Genomic DNA, 25,921 nt, shown 5'->3' on the forward strand with positions numbered 1-25,921 from the left:
CTTCCTTCTCCTTCTCATTTTCCTCTTCCTCCTCCTCCTCCTCTTGCCTTCCTTCCCTCGACACTTATCTCACATTTTTTTATCTAAACTGTCTTGACGATTCTCTGCTCTTTCTTCTCTTCCTTCTTCCTCGCTTTCCATCTCATTTTCCTATTCCCTTTTTTCTCTCCTCTTAAGAATAGCTTTTCCCTCCCTCACCTGTACTCACTTCCCCCACCCACCCCTCCCTCCCTCCCTCCCGCTCCTCTGTCAGGGATTCACGCAGTAATTAAGGAGTCTTTTTCATGGGATGTTAATAAGGCTTCATGAGAGGAACGCTAAAATTTACTGTACGGTTAATGTTTCATAAAAGGAGAAATAGTAATGAAAAGAATTGCAACTCGCGCCTCATTATACGGTATGCATCCCGGGTGTGTGTGTGTGTGTGTGTGTGTGTGTGTGTGTGTGGGTGTGTGGTTGGGGGGGGAGGAGGAGGTTAACATTTACACTTCTTTTGGATGGAGTAGATTAAGGGGGGGTTGCCTTAAAATGAAAACATATACATTAACTTATTCTTGGGATAAATAAATAAGGGTTAGAATTTTGTTTTAAGTCGAGGAATGTTATTAGAGAGAAGAACAATGGTTTAATGGAAGAGGTACTGAAAGAAAATGGGGTTAAGGTTGCCGGGGAGGGAGGTTTAAGGGGTGCTACTCTAAAATCAAGGAAAATGGGGTCAGGGTTGCCGGGGAGGGAGGTTTAAGGGGTGCTACTCTAAAATCAAGGAAAATGGGGTCAGGGTTGCCCTAAGTGTTTTGGACCACTCAACTTCCCTTCACCTACTGACTGTCTTCTATCCCACAAAGTCCGCCGAAAAATAGGGGAAGAAATGGAGATATAATCATGCCATATATAATTGTGTGTCGAAGAAAAAGATCAACATTAATCAACTGTACTCACTAACGTCTTCATTAATGACTGCTTAGGTACTATATATTATTAAAAAAAAAGTTGACAGTCATCTCCAGGACGGCAAACCAAGAAATTGTATAGGAAAATATTAAAGAAAGATGAGAGAAAATTCAGCTTTCCAGGCAGGACAATAGATCAGTAGAATATATTACCGGAGGTTGTGGGTCAAAAAGATTCACGGTTCTAAAGAAAAATAGGATACAATAGCATAAAATTCAGGACACCACAAGCTGGACTATTCAGCAAAAAAATAAATAAAAGGCAAAAAAAGTAAGTGTAAAAAGTAAGTCAGAACAATTAGACAGGAACACACCACAGACAAAAAAAAGTAGAAAAAGTAAGTAGAAAAAGTAAGTCAGAACAATTAGACAGGAACACACCACAGACAAAAAAAAGTAGAAAAAGTAAGTATAAAAAGTGAGTCAGAACAATTAGACAGGAACACACCACAGACAAAAAAAAGTAGAAAAAGTAAGTATAAAAAGTGAGTCAGAACAGTTAGACAGGAACACACCACAGACAAAAAAAAAAGTAGAAAAAGTAAGTATAAAAAGTGAGTCAGAACAATTAGACAGGAACACACCACAGACAAAAAAAAGTAGAAAAAGTAAGTGTAAAAAGTGAGTCAGAACAATTAGACAGGAACACACCACAGACAAAAAAAAAGTGTCAGAACAATTAGACAGGAACACACCACAGACAAAAAAAAAGTATAAAAAGTAAGTATAAAAAGTGTCAGAACAATTAGACAGGAACACACCACATACACCTCAATACTACACCAACATGCACCATGGATTCAGCTTGGCATAAAAAATAAAAAATAAAAACGTCCACATGTCATCTATCGTGTCTGACAAACTTCCTCTCGTTACACTTGATCCTCCGCCAATTCTCTTGCTCCCCGCCTCCTCCTCCCCTCACGTGCAGTAGCTCCCCATACAATGCCGCCATTTCCCTACTCATCTCCCGCACTTTTCCTTATCTGTCGCCTTCTCTTCTCGATTTCAATTTCCGACACATACCTTTTTTTTCTTACATTTCATCGCTTCCGTCTTCTCCGTCCCCTCCGCATAAGCTTTGCGAGGGGATTAATACTGAATAATAACAATACTAAATAAAACATTACGGAATATGGAATAGCATGGAATAATAGGGAGAGGGATAAGCTAGTAAATATTCCCACCATCATAATGTGTCTCCATCTATACAAGCTAGAGACAGAGACAGCGACAAAGAGAGGGAGAAGGAGCGGAGGACACCAAACTTTACAAGCCAACACATCTATTTTCGACGCTTAAAGAGCCATTAACCAGCGCGGGAATGACGCTTCTAAACAGTTTATGTCGTAAGTTGAGCGTCATTTTACGTCATGCTTAACTTTACGGCCGTCACTCACGCACGCACGTAGCCCCCCCCCCCTCCTCCTCTCCCCCTCCACCCCCACTCACCCCCGGTCCTTGCGAATTCACATTATAAAACCTTGTAAAAAAAAGGCTTTTGAAGACTGATATTTTTTTTTTTTTAGAGCAGCCTCGCTAATGACCACTAAGACTGCGCCTCCTCCGACATGAAAGGTTTTTATTATCCTTATCCAGAAAGTCGTTGAGGAAGTTTAAGCGAATGTAAGGATAAGAAAATTTTGAAGATAAAAACGGAGGGGAAGGAGAAAGAGGAGGAAGCGGCGGTGCAGGTGCTGTGCAGGTGAAGAGGAAAATAAAAGATAAGAAATAGTGGAGGTGAGGAAAAGGAAAGAAGAAGAAAAAGACGAATCAGGTGCGAGGAAGAGAGTCGAAGGAGAGAAAAAAAAAGGGGAGTGGAAAAAAAACGAGAAAAAGGAGAGAAAAGGAAGAGAAGGAAGAGAAAGGAAGAAAACGGAGAAAAAGGAGGAAAGGAAAGAGAAAGGAGAGAAAAAGAAGAAAAAGGAAAAAGGAAAAAGAAAGAAGAAAAAGGAAGAAAAGGAGAGAAGGAAGAGAAAAGGAAGAAAAAGGAAGAAAAAAGGAGAAAGAGGAAGAAAAAGGAAAGAAAAAGGAAGAAAAAGGAAGAAAATGAGAGAAAAAGGAAGAAAAGGAGAGAAAGAGGAAGAAAAAGGAGAAAAAAAAAAGGGAAGAGGAAAAAACGGAAAAGTAACAGCAACATCAAGACACATGATAAAACAACAGCAATATAATTTAAACAACAACAACAGAATCAACACCAACAGATGATAATCAACCAAAAGGGTAAAAAAAAACAGCAGTAGAATCTAGAACAACAACAACAACAACGGCGACGACAATCAACAAACAATACACTTTACTATCCATGCAATAACCTCTTTCATCACTGCGTCTAATCAGTTTCTTTCTGTTTCACCCACCCTGCTGCCCTTCAACCTCTCCTTCCTCAATGCTTCATATACAGCGATAAAGGAAATTCTTGGAGGCACTGCTCTGTTATCTGGAGTGTTTCTTGTTATCTGAATGTTCACTGGTTTCCGCCACTTGAATACTCCTCCTTCTCCTCCTCCTCCTCCTCCTCCTCCTCCAGACACTAGGAAGAACATACATATACCTGTTGGTTGGAGTGGGCGCTTCCTCTTTCACAAGGCTCATTTTTTCCTGTTACTGGCCGATTCCACGTTATCTCGCCCCTTGAGCAGCACAACAAAGATAATGTGCGTCTACTTATGCAAGCGCGCGCACACACACACACACACACACACAGACGATTTCCGGATTAAAGGTAAAAATATAAGGAGTTCATTTCCTAGAAGCGGACTGACGAAATCCCGCTTGATAATTAGAATGGAAGCACTTCATTAATTTCCCTCGGGCAATTTTCACACGTCACTGGAGAGACTAAACACGCCATTATCCGCTATAGCAAGGTTTCCGAAGTATACGTGTCGGTGTTCAGTACTTCCGCTAAATGCAATACTTGATAGATCACAACTTATTTTTGCACAGATAATCAACTTAAAACCCGGTAGCAGCGACGGGCCAAATTTGTGGTTTTACCGTGTAGCAGCGACGGGCCAAATTTGTGCCATGATATAAGCCCCCTAAAATAGATGATGCATAAACTGATCACAAATGCTTTGATATATATTATGAAATGGTTTGTGTGAGTTGATTTTTTCTCATTTTTCTCGCTTAGAGGGAACATTAAGAAACATGATCCCCGCTGTTAACAATAGACGGGGGAGGCACACAGCTCTTAGACTCATATTCTCACCCGTGGTCGCCTCTCACAACAAATATTTTCAAAACTCACAAAAAGGAGATTAGTCGGGTCCTCATGAGTCTTTCACGATCATGGTGCAGAAGTCCTGTTAAACTATCACTAGGTTCATAAAACTAACCATGGAAGTGCTTCAAATGCCCACCACAACCTCTACGAAAGCTTTACCAAATGTGAGTGTAAGCTCCTTAGTGTTTGATAATAAGGGCCTAATTTATATTCTGTTGAGAGTTCACGGTGGGATGATGTCTGAGATGACACTACACAGCTGCGTAAATTAATCATCATGGCGTGACTAAAGGTTAAAGGTTGGGAGACACACAGATAATACGGCGAAGCGAGGAAGTGTGACGCAAAATATGATGCGCAATTAGCAGAGGACACTTATTATTTCGTAATGGATAACGCGCTTAAGCCTAAAAGCTTTCTGAGTGTCCAGCATAACACGACAGCCGCTTGACAGAAACGGAAGGCACAAAGAATGGCATAACGGAAAGAGGAGAAAGAGGTGCACGGAAAGGTAGACGAACTGCTCTTCTGACAGACTGGCTGACGTAATGCAGACTGGCAGACAGGCACTCACCCACATCCACCCACCCATACACACACACACACACACACACACACATCTACAGTGACCCGAGAGATGGACTAAAAGAGAGTGACAGGGATAAACAGAGCATGCAGGAGAGCGAACAGGTAAACTGGCAGGGTGGCAAAAAAGAAGGAAAATACAACTAACAGAGTCACAGAGATGAAAAAAAGGGAAGCAACATGTGCCGCGACAAATTTTCCTTCCCACACAAAACACCATAAAGTAACCAATGTCGCTGTTTAGGATGAAATCGATGTATTGAATGAATGATACGAATGATAAAGAAAGAACACGGAGACGCGTTTACGTAGGACATAAATGACACAGACAAGAAAGAAAATGGCATAAAAGTGCGTATTCTCGATACCAACTGAATGACGCGAGACAGGTAAGGCTTGGCTAGAATCAATACCTGTCGGCCACAATACTAGGAAAAGAAAATAGAGTAAAAAAAGGCATCCTCGATCTCTTACACACACACACACACACACACACACACACACACACACACACACACACACACACACACACACACACACACACACACACACACACACACACACACACATCAGAAAACATTACTCTAACGTCATTTTCTCGCCTGTAATGGAGTCCGACACAATATCACGTTTGTTTTGTTAAAAGTCCCGAGTGGCAGCAAATGAGCGGAGAGAGAGAGAGAGAGAGAGAGAGAGAGAGAGAGAGAGAGAGAGAGAGAGAGAGAGAGAGAGAGAGAGAGAGAGAGAGAGAGAGAGAGAACACATCCACCAACACCTCCTCCTCCCCCCCACACACGCACCGATAAAAAGATAGACACACAGCCAGACAAACAAACACACAGACAGACAGACAGACGCGCCATGACCTGTTAACGGAGGGTGACATTTTCGCTTCGGGATATTTCTCGACACATCGTATGGAAGCAATAAAGTCATTTTTATAACCCAATCCTCGATAAAATATCACTTATCCAACACCTACACACACACACACACACACACACACACACGCACACGTGGACGGGCAGTAACCAACAAAGGCCCTAATGTTTGTGCGCTTCGTCCAATGCTTTGATGCCGCCCGCCACCTCATCATAGCAAACAAACCCATGAACCCTGTGCCGGTGAGAAGCCTCATTTGCCAGCTAACGGGCTTACTGATCGGAGGCGAGGGGACACACAGTATACTCCCGCCAGCCCATGTGTCACTCCTAACTCCCCTCCTCCCCCCCATCCGTTTTCTTCCCTCGACTCCATGGGTATACAATCTAAGAACGTGTCATCCATTAAAAGGACCCCTGAGTACCTTTATTCTGGTCAGCTCTGTCTTCCGCGCCAGAGAGAGGCAAACGCTGGGTGGTGAGAATGATTGTCTCCACAGATCCAACGACAACGAGATTACTATAATCAGGCGGATAGACGAAACCAATAGGATACAAACTCATCTTGATGTGACCCAGTTTGTGTTTGCGTTACCCTCAAGACCCTGCACTGGTTTTTTTTGGGGGGGGGTTCAATCCCATATCGACTCTTTCAATGAGGCATGGAGTAGTGGTGTGGATGTGGAGGGGGAAGGGTAGAAGGGGAAGGAATGGAGGGGAAGAGAATGGGTTACACTTATATCTAGCATTTATTCATCTCTATTAAAGGTGGAAACTAACTACGCACACCTCCTACTTATTACCTTGAAGAACTCCTAAGTGTACTGAGGCAGACAGTGACATAACGAGGCAAACACAAAACTGAAGTGCCCATTATGCCAGACGAGAACATCAACCACCCACAACACCTTCATGCATACATACAGGTGACCGGAAATGCTCTCATCGAAGTCCTGAACTAGTATTGGACTGATTAAATATCCCACGACTAGGGATTGACAATATACTTTTAACATAAATATGAAACTGAGATGTGCTAAGTTATGTGAGAAGAAATGTGTTAAAATTAGTTATACGCACATTGATAATCCCATGACACACACACACACACACACACACACACACACACACACACACACACACAGAGTCAAGGTAATATCGGTACGGTATGTCAAGACACTCACATAAAAACGCAGAATCAAGGGACTTCTTTTTTTTTTTTCTTTCGCGTTAAGACCATTGGCAGCGGAAATGAGCTTTGCATTTCCCATTTGGCTTCGCGTTCCTTCTCTTCACCGCCTTTGTCGCTTCCACAGCTTTATTGTTCCTTCTTTTAATACACTGCACATTGATTGTCGTTCTGAGCATTTTCATTCCTTTATTAAGTGCCGCCAGTGAATTTGATTGCATTTTCGTTGATTTTCGGAGAGAGAGAGAGAGAGAGAGAGAGAGAGAGAGAGAGAAACAAAGACAAACAAAGACAAAACAGGCACAATTACACAAACTACCTCACCCACCTTCCGCTTCTCTCTTTTTTTTTTTTTTTTTCAAAGTCAAATCTATCTCGGAATTTTTTGCCACGCTTGTTACTACATACAACACTTCAATTTGTAGCCTTATCTTCCTATTATAATCTAAAGTTGATATCCCCTTCGCTCTCCACGCACGTGTCACCACTAATATTTGGTCCGTTCCCACATCGACTCTTTCAATGAGGCGTGAAGTAGTGGTGTGTACTATGTGGAGGGGGAAGGGTAGAAGGGGAAGGAATGGAGGGGAAGAGAATGGTGGGGCAGAGAGGGATAGAGGGGAGAAGAGGGTGAGGTAGTGGAATGGATGGGATTGAGGGGAAGAGAGGGGAGAGGAACGATAGGATGTGGACGGCAGAGGGGGAGGTGATGGGAGGGGAAGGAATGGAATGGAAGAAAATGGTCGGCAAGTGAGGGCTATAGGGGAGAAGAGGGGGAGGTAGTGGAATGGATGGGATTGAGGGGAAGAGAGGGGAGAGGAACGAAAGGATGTGAACGGCAAGGGTAAGGGGATGGGAGGGAATGGGTGAGGAGGAAAGGAAAGGGAGGGGAAGGAATCGGAAGGGAGCTGAGGAATGGAAAGGGAGAGGAAGGAAAGGAGAGCAAAGGAGTGAGGGGAACTGGAAGGAGAGAAGAGGGAAGGGAGGGAAGTGTATGTGTGTGTGTGTGTGTGTGTGTGTGTGTGTGTGTGTGTGTGTGTGTGTGTGTGTGTGTGTGTGTGTGTGTGTGTGTGTGTGTCAGTCAGGCTTGTAATTTCCTGGATGTTTACCTACTTGGCAAGGTAGAAAAATAACATGGCTTATAAAGGAAAGCAAAAATGGCAAAAATAACTATAAAACGAGTTAATAACGTACTCGACTCCACAGTATTTATCTACGTGGAGGTCAGGTCACGGTCATAGCCCTCCTCATCCCCCCCCCCCTCCTCCTCCTCCCCCAGCACCACCCCCACCAGGAGGCTGCAGGGTCGGGAGCAGCCTGCCGCCTTCCACTTCCCGCCTCACAACGACCTCTAACTCCTCCAGACGACTATCACGGAGCCTCCAAAGTTTGCAAAGTTGATTTCAGGTTATTTTTCTTTCACGATTTTGTTTTTCCGGCCGCGTCCTGGAGCCTTTCTCTCTGTCCCGGCTTCAGTGTATTGTCCGCTGTTGCTGCTGTTTTCCTCTTGGTGTTAAAGTTCCAACTCTTTTTACCCGCTTATTTTTGTTAGCTACTCTCGTGCTACGGTAGAGGCTGTAAAACGCTACATTGCACAATGAACACGATTGAAAACGTACAAATAAAAATCTTTTGTTCCACGTCCCCTCCCGGTGTATTTTAAGAGCAGAATTTACTTATTTGTCAGGGAGGAGTAGAATATAATAAATGGGGCGAGAAACTGTTTAAAACTCACTTTAGTCAAAAAATATACACGTGTACCAGGGAGACAGGGGAGAGTTTTATTCAACAACAACTGTGCAGCAGACACCAGACGCTAACCCGGAGCACAGAGGCATAGAGAAGGAAAAGTTCGAGCACCAAAAGACCCCCGCTATCTACATACACTACAAGAATTCGTCAGGTAGTGGAGGAGGAGGAGGAGCCAGGGCATGCAGTGAGTAGCCCTGCACCATCACAGCCAGGTAGAGGGTTCGAAGCAATACAATGACCAACAAAACACCATCTGAGGCAGGGGAGGGGAATGGAATCTAAGGAGACGTAGCAATCAACACAACACACTGACCAACACAGCGCCATCACGGGCAGGGACAGAGAGGGGAGAGCGAGAGAACTTGCTCAACATACATAATGAACAACACAACAACGTGAGCAACACAAAGGAGGAGAAAGTTAGGTTCTGCTCCATTCAGCGTGAGGAGACCTTGGCCTTTCCTTCCTGAGACCAGTGTTGGCTAACGGTGCTCGCTGCTACGTGCTTTGGGAGGCTGCTTCTCGGAAAATAACAATACGAAAGCGAAAAATAAAAAAATATATATAGATTGAATCAGACGTTACCCTCCCTTAGTCACTACCTAGGCGGGTCACGAACTAAATCATGTTTCCATAAAGGTGACACGTAAAATTAGGAAAATATAAACCTAACAATAGAAAGGAAGGAGCAAAAACTAAAACAAAAATCTCCGACTCTGCACCAGGAATAACCGGCTCCATTAATAAACAGGTGTACCATATGACCAGAGCTGAAAGGTCAAGGAAGACGAGCAGGTAAAAGCTAACAATACGATGCACAAAACAAAAAGGAGCAAAGGCTATCTGAGACGCTGAACCTGAAATAACCCGGCCCCGGTAATGCTCAGGTGTATCATATGGCCAGAGCTGCCAGGGGAAGGTGAAGACGAACAGGCAACGTGTGGGTGTCTGTGGAAGGAGAGACACAGAAGCTTGACTCCCCTCGCGCTTGGCGGCTACACGTGTGACTTGACCTATCGATCCACACCCAAGACACGCCCCGCCAGTTGTTGCAGTATGACCATGAAGCAAAGAAACAAAAAGAGCATACTGGTCCCTAACACCCCAGCAACGATTGGCACGGATTTGGCCTTCCCTAGTAGCCTGGTAACATTATAGGCATAGGTCTTTCTTTGCTTCTGTGGTGGATAGTGGAGTGTTTCCCATGTGGTATTGGTGTGCTGGATATCCCCTCCCAAGATGCAGGACTTTATATTTTTCTACACTGAATTATAACAGCCACTTTTTGCTCCATTTCAGTAGCTTGGTGAGGTCTGACTGTAGAAAATCCGCAGTCAAGGGGTTAAGAACTCTCTCCCCACCGAGCAATATAAAGAAATAGTGCGTGAATACAAATAACTTAAGAATAACTCGACTCAACCGCACAAATAATATATGACGCAACTAAAGTACTACATATATATAGATTGGAAATAAAGTAGCAAGCTAAAAATGCGAATAAAACAACATCACTTCGCAAACAATGAATATTCCGCCCTGCATCTACGCCCCGGCTTTTATTTTTATTATTTCCTGAGTAAAATCCATTATTCATCTCGGACAATTTATCACGACAAAATGTATCAGAAAAAAAACACTAAATACATCCTCTCTCTCTCTCTCCTCTCCTCTCCTCTCCTCTCCTCTCCTCTCTTCTCTTCTCTTCTCTCTTCTCTTCTCTCTTCTCTTCTCTCTTCTCTTCTCTTCTCTCTTCTCTTCTCTTTTCTCTTCTCAGTTATCTTCGCTTCTCTTCTATTCTTCTTTCCTCTTCTATATTTTCTTTTCTCTATTTTAATTTCATTTTTTTTCTTTTCTCTTCTTTTTTTCTCTTCCCTTCTCTCTCTCTCTCTCTCTCTTCCCTACCCACCAATCAAACTAAAAAAAGAATTAATTTAACGTATAACCGAATAAATAAAGGCTTTATATTCACGAGGAGGAGGAACACAAATTTCAAAACGGCCGTTCGCTAATTAATTTCCTCCCGTCAATGTGTAGCAGGAAAACTTTAACGCCAAATTAATTCCCCGTTAAAGTATTGGGCGAAATTGGGATAAAGATTGAACAGGAGAGAGAGAGAGAGAGAGAGAGAGAGAGAGAGAGAGAGAGAGAGAGAGAGAGAGAGAGAGAGAGAGAGAGAGAGAGAGAGAGAGAGAGAGAGAGAGAGAGAGAGAGAGAGAGAGAGAGAGAGAGAGAGAGAGAGAGAGAGAGAGAGAGAGAGAGAGAGAGAGAGAGAGAGAGAGAGAGAGAGAGAGATTGCCGGGAGGTAAAATAAATAAATAAAATAAAGACAAAAAAAAAAGGGGAGAAGCAACGTTAAAAATGCAAACTGGCTGCATAAATATAAAAAAATACGTATATAAACAAAAAAAAATCAGCAACGGGAATTCCCCTTCATACTAGATCCACAGGTGTATTTCAGGTGTGTCGCTCCATTTGCATACAGCCCTGAGTCTAATTCAAGGTAATGAGTTAACAAAAAGGCACTAATGAGGTGTAATCAAGAGGATATATTACCTTAATGCAGTAATGAATGTCAAAGGTTGTAGTGCGCGCGGATAGCGATGGCGGCGGCGAGGGTACAGGAGGAGGAGGCTGGGCTGTGTGTGTGTGTGTGTGTGTGTGTGTGTGTGTGTGTGTGTGTGTGTGTGTGTGTATCTTTTTTGTCTGAGTGTGTGAAAAAGATTGACACACTGACGGACACAGGCAGGGAGACAGAAAGACAGAGACAGAGAGACAGAGAGAGAGAGAGAGAGGGTCGCACAATGAAAATGTAAAAAATAAAGAAAATAAAAACGGGCTCAAACCAGAAAGGAAAAATAAAAACAAAGGAAAAAGATGCGATTACTCTGCGCCCGGAAAAGCTTCATTGTGAGGAAACTGCAAAAATGAAATTTTAAGCTGTGTGTGTGTGTGTGTGTGTGTGTGTGTGTGTGTGTGTGTGTGTGTGTGTAAGCCAATGTGTTTCCACTTTGAGTGCCGAAATTAAAACCTCCTCCTGTCTTCTGCCATATTTTTTTTAATTAATATTTATACAGACTATTTACCTCCGATATTCCAACGCATGTGTTCGCTATTTTTTCCGTATTTTAGGCTTTCATTTTTATCATCCTACCTGTGTGTGTGTGTGTGTGTGTGTGTGTGTGTGTGTGTGTGTGTGTGTGTGTGTGTGTGTGTGTGTGTGTGTGTTATCTCGGTATTATTGCCAATAAATAAGCTTTGTGCAATCATAGATAGTGCACAGATACGAACTTGGTACACACACACACACACACACACACACACACACACACACACACACACACACACACACACACGTCCCCTTTTTCCCAACCCAAAGACAAAGGAAAGATTAAAGTCACTAAGGAAAGAAGGCGAGTAAAAGTTGAGAGACTCGGAGGAAGGTAAAGACGACGAAGAATCCCGAAGTGAAAGAGAGAATTGGCAAAAGTTAAAAGTCGGATGTTTATTGAATTACCGCTTCATCTTCCACGCTGCTCAGGCATTTTTCTCTTCAATTATGTGAGGGAGAATCTAACCCCCCTCCTCCTACATCACCGATACCCCAATTTCAAGCCCTCTTCCGACCCCTCGCCCTCCGCCCGCCTCTCCCCTTCCTCCCTAACACCCACATAACCTACCTTACACTTACCCACCTTTATCCTTACCTTTCTCCCAGTGATCTTTCGCCATGCCCCGATTCGCTTGTTTAAACCTCCTCCTCTTACACCTCTTTCTCCCCTCCCCTTCTTTCATCCCATCATTCTCCCTAACACCCCTATACTTTGCCCTACGCTTACCCATGCACACCCTTCTCCTTCCCTTCTCTCACTGCTCTTTCCTATGCACTGCTACCCTTGTCTGAACTCCCTCCCATTACACCTCTTTCCCCCCTCCCCTTCTTTCATCCCATCATCCTCCCTAACACCCCTATACTTTGCCCTACACTTACCCATGAACACCCCTCTCCTCCCCTTCTCCCCATGCATCTATTCCCCATTCTTTATCCCCTCCCCTTTCCCCCTCTTATTCGTCTCCCTATCCCTTCACTCACCCCTCATTCTCCCCTTTCCCTCCCTCCCTGCACCTTGCACGTCTCCGTTACCTGTCCAGTTTCAATAATATAAACAGGTACCCGTGAGTCAATTAATGGTTGCACACCTGTTCGCGAGCATAATTAATCATATGTAAACGTAATTCTGTCGTGATAGCAAAGGAAACGCAATTCCGTTATCGGGAAATTTGTAGTGATGGTGGTGGAGGTGGTGGTGGTGGTAGCAGTTGTGGTTGTGGTTCTTGTTGTTGTTGTTCTTGTTGTTGTCGCTGTTATTGATCAAATTGAAAATCACGTCAAGATGGAACTCAGAAAACAAAAACAAAAAACACTCGGATTCCAAGTTACCGATAAATTAAAAGTGAGAAAATGGGAAATAATTGAAAGTGGCAAAGAAACACCTGAGACTACGGTAGACGAGAGGCGATGTGGAGGTGTGCGTGGAGGGGGTGGGGGCGACCAGCACCTGAGCTATGCCGCTAATTAGACACGCGGCTTTAATATCGGAATGGGCTAAAGCAGAAAAGCCATAAGGGGACATGAAGACGAGGCAGATGACGGCTACAGCGAAGCGTCCACGGTCGGAGGTTGCGAGAGTCGTGGAGTGAGTGAGGGGCTGAGGGCAGACGGGGTTAAAAGAGAGATTTGCTTGGGTAAAGGAAGACATGAGAGAGAAGACTGAGATTATATAACCACGTGAAGAGAGGAAGAAGAAAGAGCATGTACGATTAAGTGACGACGAATTTGTCCGAAGTAAAGAAGGATAGATATGAGAAGAGGAAATGAGGCAGACTGCGGTTTCTTCAAGCAGTCCACCGCTAGAGGTCGTGAGCGTTGTAGAGTGAGGGCAGTCGAAGTTAAGTGGCGAAGAATCTGTCCGAAGCAAATGATAATAGATATGAGACGAGGAAATGAGGCAAATGGCGGGTTCTTCAAGTAATCCACCGCTAGAGGTCATGAGAGTTGTAAAGTAGGGACAGACGAGGATTGATGAGAGACGTTGAATGTGTCCGAAGAAAAGGAATGATAGATAAATGAATAAATGATAGACATGAAAACGAGGCAGATGACAATTTCGTTTAGTCCACCGCCAGAGGTCGTGAGAGTTGTAAAGGAAAGGGAGACGAGGACTGATGACCGATGAGTAGCGACAAATGACGGTTATTAGACACGAAAACAAGGCAGGTGATGGCTTCTTAAGGTAGTCCATCGTTAGAGGTCATGAAAGTCGTGAAATGAGGACAGACGAGGACTGATGAGGCGATTAATGTGTCCGAAGCAAAAAATAATAGACAGTAAACACGCAAACGAGACAGATGACGGTTTCTTCAAGTTATCCATCGCTTGAGGCAGACACTGAACTGCGTTAGAAGAAAAGAACCTGTTTACTATAGCCAAACCATTTCAAATAGTCCGTTTGGGCGTTCGACTCCTTGGGTCCTTTCCTCCCCTCTGCTCCGCCACACAGTCCCAACACCTATCCCTTCCTCTCATATGTTAGCTATAGGTAACATATGAGAGGGAAAAATAGGTGTTAGGGCTGTGTGGCAGAGCAGAGTGGAGGAAGGGACCCAAGGAATCCATCGCCCAAACGGACTATTTGAAATGGTTGGATTATAGGAAGGAGATTATGGGTGAGCAAAGCATTCCCCCAAGCAAGGTAACTGACGCTGCAGAGCTGGAATCAAACACGTAACATTCGAAAAAGAAAACGGCGAGGAACCTAAGAGGGAGAGGAGAGCTAAGGGGAAACGAGGGAGGGGAAGTGGTGGCTGGGGAGGGGGAGTGGGGGAAGGAGTAGGAGAAGGAGGAGAGGGAAGAGGTTTAGGGTTGACGTAATTCCCCAGTGATTAGTGTTTAGAGCCTAATTGCACCTCCATCCACCTGCACTGCTGATGCTTAATTATCGGAGACGGTTTTCACGTTTTCCAATGCGTGTTTCTTTTATCCTTTTGTTGCTGTTCGGTCGCTTTTGTTTGGTTAATTAATTCGTTGCCGGTGGTGGTGCTGGTGGTGATGATGGTGGTGGGGTGGGGGTAGTGGTGGGGGTGGAGGGAGGAGCCTCAGTGGTTAAAGAGGATGGGAAGGCGGAAGGGGTGGTAAAGACTGCAGTTTTGGTGCTGGTGATGGCAGGACTAGTGGTGGTGGTGGTGGTGGTGGTGGGAGTCCAGGTTTAGTAGCAAAGGTGGCAATGGTGATAGTGAAAGTGGTAGTTATGTGTTGTGGTTGTGGTTATTTAGGGGGTTTGGTTGTGGAGGCTGTGTTGTTGTTGTTATTGTTGTTGACCAGTTTTACAAGCTCAAGTACTCGAAGCGATGTAATAATATGAAAGCTTGCCTTATGTGTCTCTATCGACAAGTATATAGGTATTGATCTATTATATTTATCATGATTACATTACTAACATTCAACTTATTTATTACTGACAGAATTTTTTTTTAAATGTCTTGCGAAAGGAAGTCCTTTGTCTTCAAAATTCGGCCGAGTCAAAGGTAGTAAGTAATTTTTATCGGCATTCATTATTACTCGAGCTGAGCCTTGTTACATACAAGTAATGAGCAAAGTTTTGTCCTCAGAGTTCAGCCATGTGTCGATAGGTCATTAATTCCGTGCTTCGTCGGGCGTGAACCTGGCGTGCTGGAGCGTGTCAGAACCATGACGTCCGGGGGCGGCTGAGTCCCCGCCAGGGGACTCAGCCGTATAAAAAATGCAAGTCAGCTTTGTGTTCGTGTTTGTGTTTGTGTGTCGCGGCCTTCTCTCTCCATGGGGCGACCATGAGGAATGTTCAGAGGTAAACAAGATGCCGGACTCCGTCAGCTGATCGTAATACACCAGCAAGGCATCACAAAATGTTGCTGTAATGCATGTGAAGTATTTTCTAAACAGATAAGGATTCGAAACTGGATCTTCAAGTTCTAGCGATTATATAGTACAATCTCAATGAGAGACCAACATCAAATTTTCACAGGAAATCTTCAACACTTGAGTCTCATACTTGCTGTGAAGAAGCACCAGAACGTGTTGCCTGTAGCTATTATTGCACTGATGTTGAGAAATGAGGCAATAAGTTCTCGCAGCGATGTATAAAATGAAAGCTTTTCTTGTGTCTCAATACAGACAAGGGAAGACATGCCAGACATCAATGCGAAGTAAGTCGAAACCCTTCCCGGAAACCTCCCTTGCACCTGTCTGAACAACATCCAGGTGTTCGCTGCACTGGAAACTCCTTCAAAGGCGTTTCGGAAGCCACCATGAAACGATGTGACTCTCTCCCGACGACCTCAAGTGCAGCCGATCACCACTAATGATGCACCGATGCAGTGATAATGAATGCGTCGCCGGATATCAGTCGTGGCGGCCGCTCAAATCTTGGATCCTCTGTTGCACCATACCTCGGGCTTCGGTCTGTTCTAGTTTTTGTTCAGAATCCTTCTCCTTAAATTTCATCCTCCATTATTTTTATTTCTTATCAATTCTTTTTTCCGATTTCTCGTTCCTTTCTTCCTCCTCTTTCTTCCTCTTCTTCTTTTTTTTTCTTCTTCTTTTTCTTCTTCTGCTTCCCCTCCTTCCTCTCCTCCTCCTCCTCCTCTCTAAACACTTTCTCCTGAGCCTGCTCTCTTATATCTTCCAGACCTTCTCTTTATTTTTCTTTCCTCCTCCTCCTCCTCCTCCTCCCCCTCCTCCTCCTCTTGAGAGAGAGAGAGAGAGAGAGAGAGAGAGAGAGAGAGAGAGAGAGAGAGAGAGAGAGAGAGAGAGAGAGAGAGAGAGAGAGAGAGAGAGAGAGAGAGAGTTAGTTTCTATGTATCCTTCTTCTTCTTCTTCTTCTTCTTCTTCTTCTTCTTCTCCTCCTCCTCCTCCTCCTCTCCCTCCTCCTCCAAATACTACTCGCGCTGCAGTGGGAAGATCTATTCGTCTTCCAAACACCCTCCTTCATCTTGTCCCTTCCCTCTTCTTCCTTCGCCTTGACGCCTCCGCCTCCTACTCCTCCTCCTCCTCCTCCTCCTCCTCCTCCTCCTCCTCCTCCTCCTCTTCTTCCTTTTCCTCTTCCTCCTTCTCCTCCTCCTCCTCCTCCTCCTTCATTCTCTAGTCTTTCCTTCTTCTTCTATACTATTCTTCTCCATTTAGTCCTTCATTTTCTATTCTGGGTTGCATATATGAAGAGGTCATCTCTCTCTCTCTCTCTCTCTCTCTCTCTCTCTCTCTCCAGTTACGCACGCACGCACACACACACACACACACACACACACACACACACACACTTCGTTTAGACTTCTTCCTCCGATTAAATTATCATAAAAATAATGGCATGTTAATGACTGCATTCACATAATTGGATTTCCGCTCCTAATTTGGCTTCGTGTATTACGTTGGCTCTAATTAATAATTATTCATGACGAAAACCTCCGCCACTTGAAATGAATAAAACTCCCTTCGGTTTGGGAATGCTGTTACCCGATGTTGTTTGTGTTGATGTTGGTATAATCATAGTAGTAGTAGTAGTAGTAGTAGTAGTAGTAGTAGTAGTAGTAGTAGTAATAATAATAATAATAATAATAATAATAATAATAATAATAATAATAATAATAATAATAATAATAATAATAATAATAATAATAATAATAATAATAATAATAATAATAATAATAATAATAATAGTAGTAGTAGTAGTAGTAGTAGTAGTAATAATAATAATAATAATAATAATAATAATAATAATAATAATAATAATAATAATAATAATAATAATAATAATAATAGTAGTAGTAGTAGTAGTAGTAGTAGTAGTAGTAGTAACACTTTATTTTCATCTCCCTCATCACTATCATCATCATAACCATAACCAGCTGATAACCTTAATGGAGAGAACAAAATGCCTGGTTTTTTTTCAGATACCTCGCTACTGAGACACTTGACACAAATGTAACGAAGGGAAAATATGGCATGTAAATGTATAAAAAAGAAACTAGTCGTAATTTAAGCTACATAAAAAAAAATACCCGTGACCTCAAGAATGTATATCATCAGGTACACAGTTGCATGCCGCACTTTGCCTCACAACCCTTCACCAGGTTTAATTATACGACACACCTTTCCCTCAAAACTCTTCGCCCGGCACACACTCACATTTCACCAGGTTTAATTATACGACACACCTTTCACTTTTCCTCACGACCCTTCACCAGGTTTAATTATACGACACACCTTTCCCTCAAAACTCTTCGCCCGGCACACACTCACATGCCACACTTTGCCTCACAACCCTTCACCAGGTTTAATTATACGACACACCTTTCCCTCAAAACTCTTCGCCCGGCACACACTCACATGCCACACTTTTCCTCACAACCCTAGAGTGCTGACTTCACACGAGCCTCAGTACCAAGCGAGCACTCGGAAAGACCTTCAGGGAGCAGCAGGTGTGGTTTTGCAGGACTTTTTTCGCTGTCGTCTTTTTATCTTTTGCCCTGACTGCATCCTCTGGTGTAAAAAAAAGTACAAAAAGGAAAAAAAACTGTGATGGTGACAAGGCCGCTCCTCTCTCCCGTGAGGTTTGATTTACAGAGTGTCGCGTCAACGAGGCTGTGTAGCGCTTCGAGGGACGGGAGGGACGACGGCAGAGTTGGACGCGTCTCCCCGAGAGTTTTACATCCCCAGGAATTAATAATTCAAGCTGGAATAGCATATCTTTTTATCTATTTATTTTCAGTGGGTTCTTTTTATTGAATGTTAGCTTCTGAACGTGAGGAAGGACTCACTCAATCAATCAATGGGGGAATATGCCGGGGGGTGCGTCGTCTCGCCCATCCTACGACGCCAAGGCCGGGGGTTTCTCCTGGCAAGTCTCCATGCTGGCCCCCTTCTCATCCCAAGTAGGCTACTTCCTGGCAAAATCTATCTACTTGCTCAATCCACGATCTCTGTGGGCAACTCCTTGGCCTTCTCCACGGCGTATTGTCTCTTACAGATACAACTCGATGAGCAGGGTCGACTTCTGGTTGGGGTGCCACGTGCCGTATAGTCGAAGTTGGCGTTGTTATATACATGTATGTCAAATCAGTCTAACAGAGTAGTCGACGGTTTGACACAAAGTCATTCCAGCGATATCCCATGATTCTGCATAGACACTTATTACCAAAGGCATCAATGCGCCTCTCCAAGTCACTATTTTGTGTCCATGTCCCTCAGCTATAGAGTAAGACAGGGAGCACAAGCGACTTGAAGATCCGGATCTTTGTCCTTCTGCACAGGTATGGACAACGCAATATACTCGTGCTGAGCGAGTTCATAACACCGAGGGCCAAGCCACTCTGCCGTAAGACTTCCTGGCGAGACCCACCGTTGTTATGAACTACGCTACCAAGGTTGGATTAAACGATTGAAAATATATTAATGCAAATGCAGTTATTTTGATTCATGTAAAACCATGGTAATTAGGCGATGTGGAATACTTCCACTCAAATTCTAATTACTTTTCTCACTTTCTTTGTCCTGCATTCCTTTCCGTTTCCTTCCCTGCAGCAGCTGTTATCGCGCCGTGTTGTTGTTTTCCTAATCTTATCCCCAGCCGAGCGTCACTATGTTTTCTGTAATAGCCCGTTGCCACCTTAACGAGGCCGGCGGGACCAAGCTATGGTATACGCCTGCGTTAACGCCGCCTTTACACGCCATGACCAGCCCGCACCACAGCCTCCCATGGCACGGCCGGCTCCCGCACGCCGGCCATGCAACGTGACTCGCCTAACGCATGGTCATCTCAGCCCCCCACCCCCACCCCCACCCCCACCCCCGTGCTCTGACAGTGACGCGACATTTATTCCACGTAGCATACACCTTGGACACGTACAGGTGGAAGGGCGTGAGTGTGCAGCCACCAAGCACCTCACCTCCTCATAACTGATGCGCAGAACCCCCCGCCCCTCTCCCCCTTGCCACCCTGCCGGTCAATTCTCCCATGGTAAGACCGCACCTCGAGTATGCAGTACAGTTCTGGTCTCCTAATTACAGAAAGGACATTGATTTACTGGAAAGGATTCAACGACGCGCCACGAAAATGATACCAACCTTAAGGGCTCAACCGTACGAGGAACGACTCAAGCGACTCAATCTCTTTACATTGGAGAAAAGACGCCTACGAGGAGATATGATTCAAGTCTTCAAGTATCTAAAAAAATTCAATAACGTCGATTACTCCAATTTCTTTGAATTGCAAACCAACCTTAGAACTAGAAATAACGGTTTACCCATTCAGTCTAGTCGATGTAACACAGACATCGGAAGGAGTTTCTTTTCAAACCGAGTCATCCGTCACTGGAACAATCTTCCTTCAGAAGTAGTAAATGCGAATACTATCAACTCCTTCAAATATAGAATCGACCGTCACTTCGCTGCGTCGGGAGTAAACTGAATATTGAGTTGCTTTCATCTGCTCCTCAATATCGAGGCGCTTTCATCTGCTCCTCCATGTCGGTGCTTTCATCTCCCAGGCCCCAGGCTGTCGAGCAGATTAAATCGCAACCTCGTAATGAGCCAATAGGCTTTCTGTTGCCTGCGTTTCCATGGTGCCAGGTTTCCGCCCTTTCCCTCCCCCCCCCCCCCCCCGACCCCGCCCGTCATTTTTTCACTACACCCTACATCCTCGACCGTCAATTCTTCTCTCTACCCTCCCCCCTTCCCCCCTTCCCTAAAGTCGGCGCAGGGCAGGTAACAACTCCTTAACATATTATCGAATAGTAGCAGGCGGCTGACTCTTTGGAGGGAAAACTTAGGTGGCCAGTTTGGGTAATTTCGAAGGTCAGTATCTATGCTATTTTTCGATAAATGAGATATACTTCATGGCTGAACACACAAGAAGACACGATGTTCTTATAAAAGGCACGATATTATAAGACACGATATTATAAAAGACACGATATTATAAAAGACACGATATTATAAAAAGACACGATATTATAAAAGACACGATATTATAAAAAGACACGATATCATAAAAGACACGATATTATAAAAAGACACGATGTTCTTATAAATAGAAAGGAAGAAAAACAAAGAGAGATGCCGAAAAGAAGTGGTGAGGGTGGCCAAAAATTGTGTCTAAAGAAATGTATTGACTAACTAAACAATATAACTCAACATTGTGCTCGTGTCACGTTACCTGGACGGCGGACAGGTGAGCTCATGCGGGCCGGCACAGGAGGTTGCGAACGACATCTGCAGAGAAAGAAAACCCGTAAATAATCGAACACGTAATTAGTGTCAAGTCCAAACGCTTCTGAATACGAATATTTTAGATAATTTATTACACTCTTTTCATTTGCAGTCCCACCAACAGCCTGCCACGTAATTTACAGCCCCACCGATAAATCTTTCTCCGTCTTTCTATTACACTCATGATCGCTCCGAATTTTTTGCTCTATATTAATCAAACTCTCCAAAAACTCCATATCCACCTTTTCCATAATCAATCCGTAGTCAATCCATAATCAATCCTCTCATCAGCCTACCTCAGGAGTAAGTCTTCTCTATCCCCTAGTCCAATCAGCAGGCCATCCTCTGTTAATCAGTTTTATATGTGCTGGTCCAATAAGTAATAAGGGTAGGCGGTGGCGTAGGTGGTAGCGTACTGGACCCACATTCACCGCGTGATGGACGACGCGGGTTCGAATCCCCACGCTACCACTCGGATTTTTCAGTCACCGCCGAGTGGCTTAAAACTACCCACATGCTGTCCTGAAGACCACCCATCAACCCGGACTCTAGAGGAAGCCGTCCAAGCGAATCAAGAACGAGATCCGGGGGCAGCATGAGCCAATGCAAGATGGCGCCACTATAAACACTCGCCTGCGCCAGAACGGGCTGGGCCGACCATCAGGCCCCACCTGAAGAAGAAGATGCCATAGGCAATCAACGTAAAAAAAAAAAAAAAAAAGCAACCTGATCTGTCGAAGTCCTACAAAAAATAATACTATCAACAGAGAACCTTATCCACCTATTCTATTCACATATCTCGAAATCCAGTCCAGCCAACAACGCATACCAATTAGTTTAACATCCAATTACCCAGACAAGCAACCTGATTTGTCGAAGTCCTACAAGAAATAATACTATCAACAGAGAACCTTATCCACCTATTCTATTCACATATCTCGAAATCCAGTCCAACCAACAACGCATACCAATTAGTTTAACATCCAATTACCCAGACAAGCAACCTGATTTGTCGAAGTCCTACAAGAAATAATACTATCAACAGAGAACCTTATCCACCTATCCTATTCACATATCTCGAAATCTAGTCTTACTCATCAACCACTCCAGCCAACAACAGCCCCCGTCTACTAGTTTTACATCCCATATCTCTAACAAAAAAACAAAACATCTTCATCCACAAACCCTTCTCCCAAGCTTTCCTATATCGTGTTATTTTTTTATATATACACACGCCGATAACGCCTATCCAACAACGCCTATCCACTAGTTTTACATCCCATAATCCACACGAAAACATCCTTATCCACTAACCCTTTTCAACCTTTGCGATATCAAGCTTACCACCAGTCCAGGCAGTATATCGACCAGTATCCACGAACCTAGCTAAAACCAACACATATCCACTCGTATTACATCCCATAATCCTAACGAAAACATCCTTATCCACTAACCCTTTTCAACCTTTGCGATATCAAGCTTACCACCAGTCCAGGCAGTATATCGACCAGTATCCACGAACCTAGCTAAGAACCAACACATATCCACTCGTATTACATCCCATAATCCACACGAAAACATCCTTATCCACTAACCCTTTTCAACCTTTGCGATATCAAGCTTTCCACCAGTCCAGGCAGTATATCGACCAGTATCCACGAACCTAGCTAAAACCAACACATATCCACTCGTATTACATCCCATAATCCTAACCAAAACATCCTTATCCACTAACCCCTCTCAACCTTTGCGAGATTAAGCCTACCACCAGTCCAGCCATTATATCGACCAGTATCCACGAACCTAGCTAAAACCAACACATATCCACTCGTATCACATCCCATAATCCTAACGAAAACATCCTTATCCACTAACCCCTCTCAACCTTTGCGAGATTAAGCCTACCACCAGTCCAGGCAGTAAACACACCAGTATCCAGCATCCCATTAGCCTCTACCTTCGTATACCTCCTGCCAGTACCAGCACCAGCACCAGCCTATGCAAGCCCGACCTCGCGCTAGTCCATACGAGAAACCCAAGAACCCACGGCCTCTCCACTGCACTGTTTCGCCTAATTAAAGCATTAATGTACCATTGTCAGGGACTTCAGCCTTATCAGTGCACCAGCGGCAAGGGAAGGTTATCAGTGATGCCTGTCTGTTGTCTGCCAGCGAAGGAGAATCGTATAGTAATGGAATTCAGATGTATAGAAAAAACAGAGAAGAGAAAAAGTATACTGTTTGATGTGAACTGTTGCTCGTTTAGTAGCGTCAGTTCTTAATGTGTGTGTGTGTGGGTGGGTGGGTGGGGTGGGGGGGGGTAGGTGCTCTTAATACAATATAAGCTGAGAATTATTAAAACAAAATGGCCATTGAACATAAACTAGCTTCTGCATTCAAGTGTGGCACAGAGAAATACCACAAAAGATAAAAGAACAAATACTAAAGAAAAACAATATCTCAGTGCAATCAGAATCTACGCCACTTTAAAGGCAGACAGGAAAAAATCAGTGTACATGAGTTAAAAAAAAAAAAAGAGAAGTAATAAAAGGAACCAAATCAGAGTCAACACAAAGCAACACACATGACAAAAATAACAACACCACACACACACACACACACACACACACACACACACACACACACAAAAGGCAATGAATGAAAATGGAAAACTGAACTAATGAAACCGCCGTGTGACCAACCCTGACAATGTTCCGCTAAATTTACCTCTTTTCCAAAAACATCACGAGCAACAGCAACACAGACTCACAAAAACTGACGTACGGGGATTGATGAGGTAGAAAAAAATACATTAAAAAATTACCAGGATGAGAACAAAGGAGACGCGAGTGAGTGAACGATGCTGCAATTCTAGTCATCAAATTGTGTGAGGAGAAAAAAATAGGAATTGCATGATTATTATTTCTTTGATCGGAAATTACGTTGAGCTTCGGCAAAATTCCCCTGTAAAAAAAACTTTCCCTTACTCCCCCTGCTGTTCCTGTCCTCTCTGCTGTCTCTACTCTTCTCCTGCTGTTCCTGTTCTCTCTTTCCCCTGATTTACTTTCTACCCCTGCTGCCTCTGCCCTTTCCCTAATTCCCCTTATGCTCCTATACTCTGCTTCCTCTGCTTCACTTGCTTTCGCCTTTTGCCTCTAATCATGCTTTTACATCTGCTGATTCTGTCCTTTCCCTGCTGCCTATTCTCTGTTTTCCTCTGCTCCATTTACTACGCCTGCTTTCACCTTTTCCCTCTAATCCTGCCCTTCTATCTGCTGTTTCTGCTCCTCCTCATGTACTACTTCCTGCTTCTGCTCCTTTGAATCGCCGTGGCTCACCGCTGGACAACAAAGGGCCGTCCAGGGAGGCAGGATTTATCGCACATATATTGACCCTTATATCTTAAACCAATAACATATGACAGGGAGATACTGAAAAATGTTTAGGGCGTGTTCCGTGAATCGGCTTATAATGTGATTGTTTACAGTCGATAACAAGAGCATTCAATTACAGGGAGCAGCGCCGGAGAAGGAGGAGGAGAGGAGAGGCAACAGACCAGAGCTATAACCGTAGAGGGCAACAATATGAGCAGCGGTCAGAAAGGGCCATTGGGATGAATAAGTGATGCTATTGATCTCCCGGTAATGGTCAGCAGCACAGCCTTGACGGTGTCCCCGGCGAGAAGCACGCTTACACGCCATGCCCCAACACCTAAGACACACCTAACGCATACCTGAAAATCAACCCCCCCCCCCCCCCCCCCCACACACACACACACATTTGGAAACACAAAGATAGTTGCAGACTACAAGATGCCAGACGACCTACATATTGCACCTCCTAAAAATGCCCCAGCACCGAAGACACACCTGACACATACCTGAACATCAACCCCCACCCCGCCCCGCTGCCCACCCAACCCCCACCCACACCCACACACATTTGGATACACAAAGATAGAAGCAGACTACAAGATGCCAGACGACCTACATATGGTACCTCCTAAAAATGCCCCAGCACCTAAGACACACCTGACACATACCTGAACATCACCCCCCCCTCCCCATACACACACACATTTGAATACACAAAGATAGAAGCAGACTACAAGATGCCAGACGACCTACATATGGCACCTCCTAAAAATGGGTTCTTCGCCAAATTTCCTTCCCATCCATACGTATAAATCTAACCTCCATTTAAAGCTTTCAATTGTGTTTACATCAACTACGTGTCTGCTCGATTTTTCCACTCGTTCACCAGCCTATTCGTGAACCAATTCTTGCCTCTTTCCTTGGCAGGGAGGTGGGGAAGCCAGGATGGGGGAAATGTGAAGGAACAAAGCGAACGGGAGAGAACAATAAAATACATGCATGAGAGAGGGAAAAAAAGAAAGATAAAGAAGGGAAAAACAATGCGCAGGGGGGAAGAAGAAAATATGTGAGGAAGAAAATATCATGGAGAAAGTGAGAAGGGGGAGACTGGAGGGGAGGAAAAATGGAGGACTGGAGATGAAGAGGACAAAGATGCTGCAGGTGTAAGGGCGGAGAGATAGGATGTCAAGGGGAGGGAGAGAGGTGGAAGGGCAGCCTCATTCTTCTCAAAATAGGACTCGACCGTAATAGTTTTTAGCGTGATGGTCTACAGGTGAATATCGTGTTTCTATCATTCCTTATCGATGTTGGAATGGTATGGATAAGCCTCCCTCCATTCAGATAACACAGCCATAATTTAGTTACTGGGTTGATGGTCTAAAGGTGGATGTGGTGTGTTTGCATTATTCTTAACCGGTATTGTGATGATATGGATAAGCCTTTTTCTCACCATAAGCCATAAGGATAAGCCGCCCTCCATCCAGATAAGACAGCCATAATTTTGTTTGTGGGTTGTTGGTCTAAAGGTGGATGTGGTGTGTATGATTCTTTACCGGTATTGTGATGATATGGATAAGCCTCTTTCTCACCATATATAAGACTAACTGACATATAATTTACCCCGACACACACACACACACACACACACACACACACACACCTGA

The 25,921-nt window shown here is 44.1% G+C and overlaps 1 long non-coding RNA gene across 1 annotated transcript in view; it reads right to left on the minus strand.

Annotated features, from left to right (window-relative positions):
- The window catches only part of LOC127002255 (uncharacterized), a 342,113-nt gene that overhangs the window by 260,722 nt on the left and 55,470 nt on the right, over positions 1-25,921 (minus strand). Inside the window, exon 2 of the long non-coding RNA XR_007755928.1 lies at positions 20,832-20,887. This is a non-coding gene — a long non-coding RNA (uncharacterized LOC127002255). The remainder of the gene's footprint in view (positions 1-20,831; positions 20,888-25,921) is intronic.

This window comes from Eriocheir sinensis, chromosome 2, assembly GCF_024679095.1.
Source record: "Eriocheir sinensis breed Jianghai 21 chromosome 2, ASM2467909v1, whole genome shotgun sequence".
Classification (NCBI taxonomy): Eukaryota; Metazoa; Arthropoda; class Malacostraca; order Decapoda; family Varunidae; genus Eriocheir; species Eriocheir sinensis.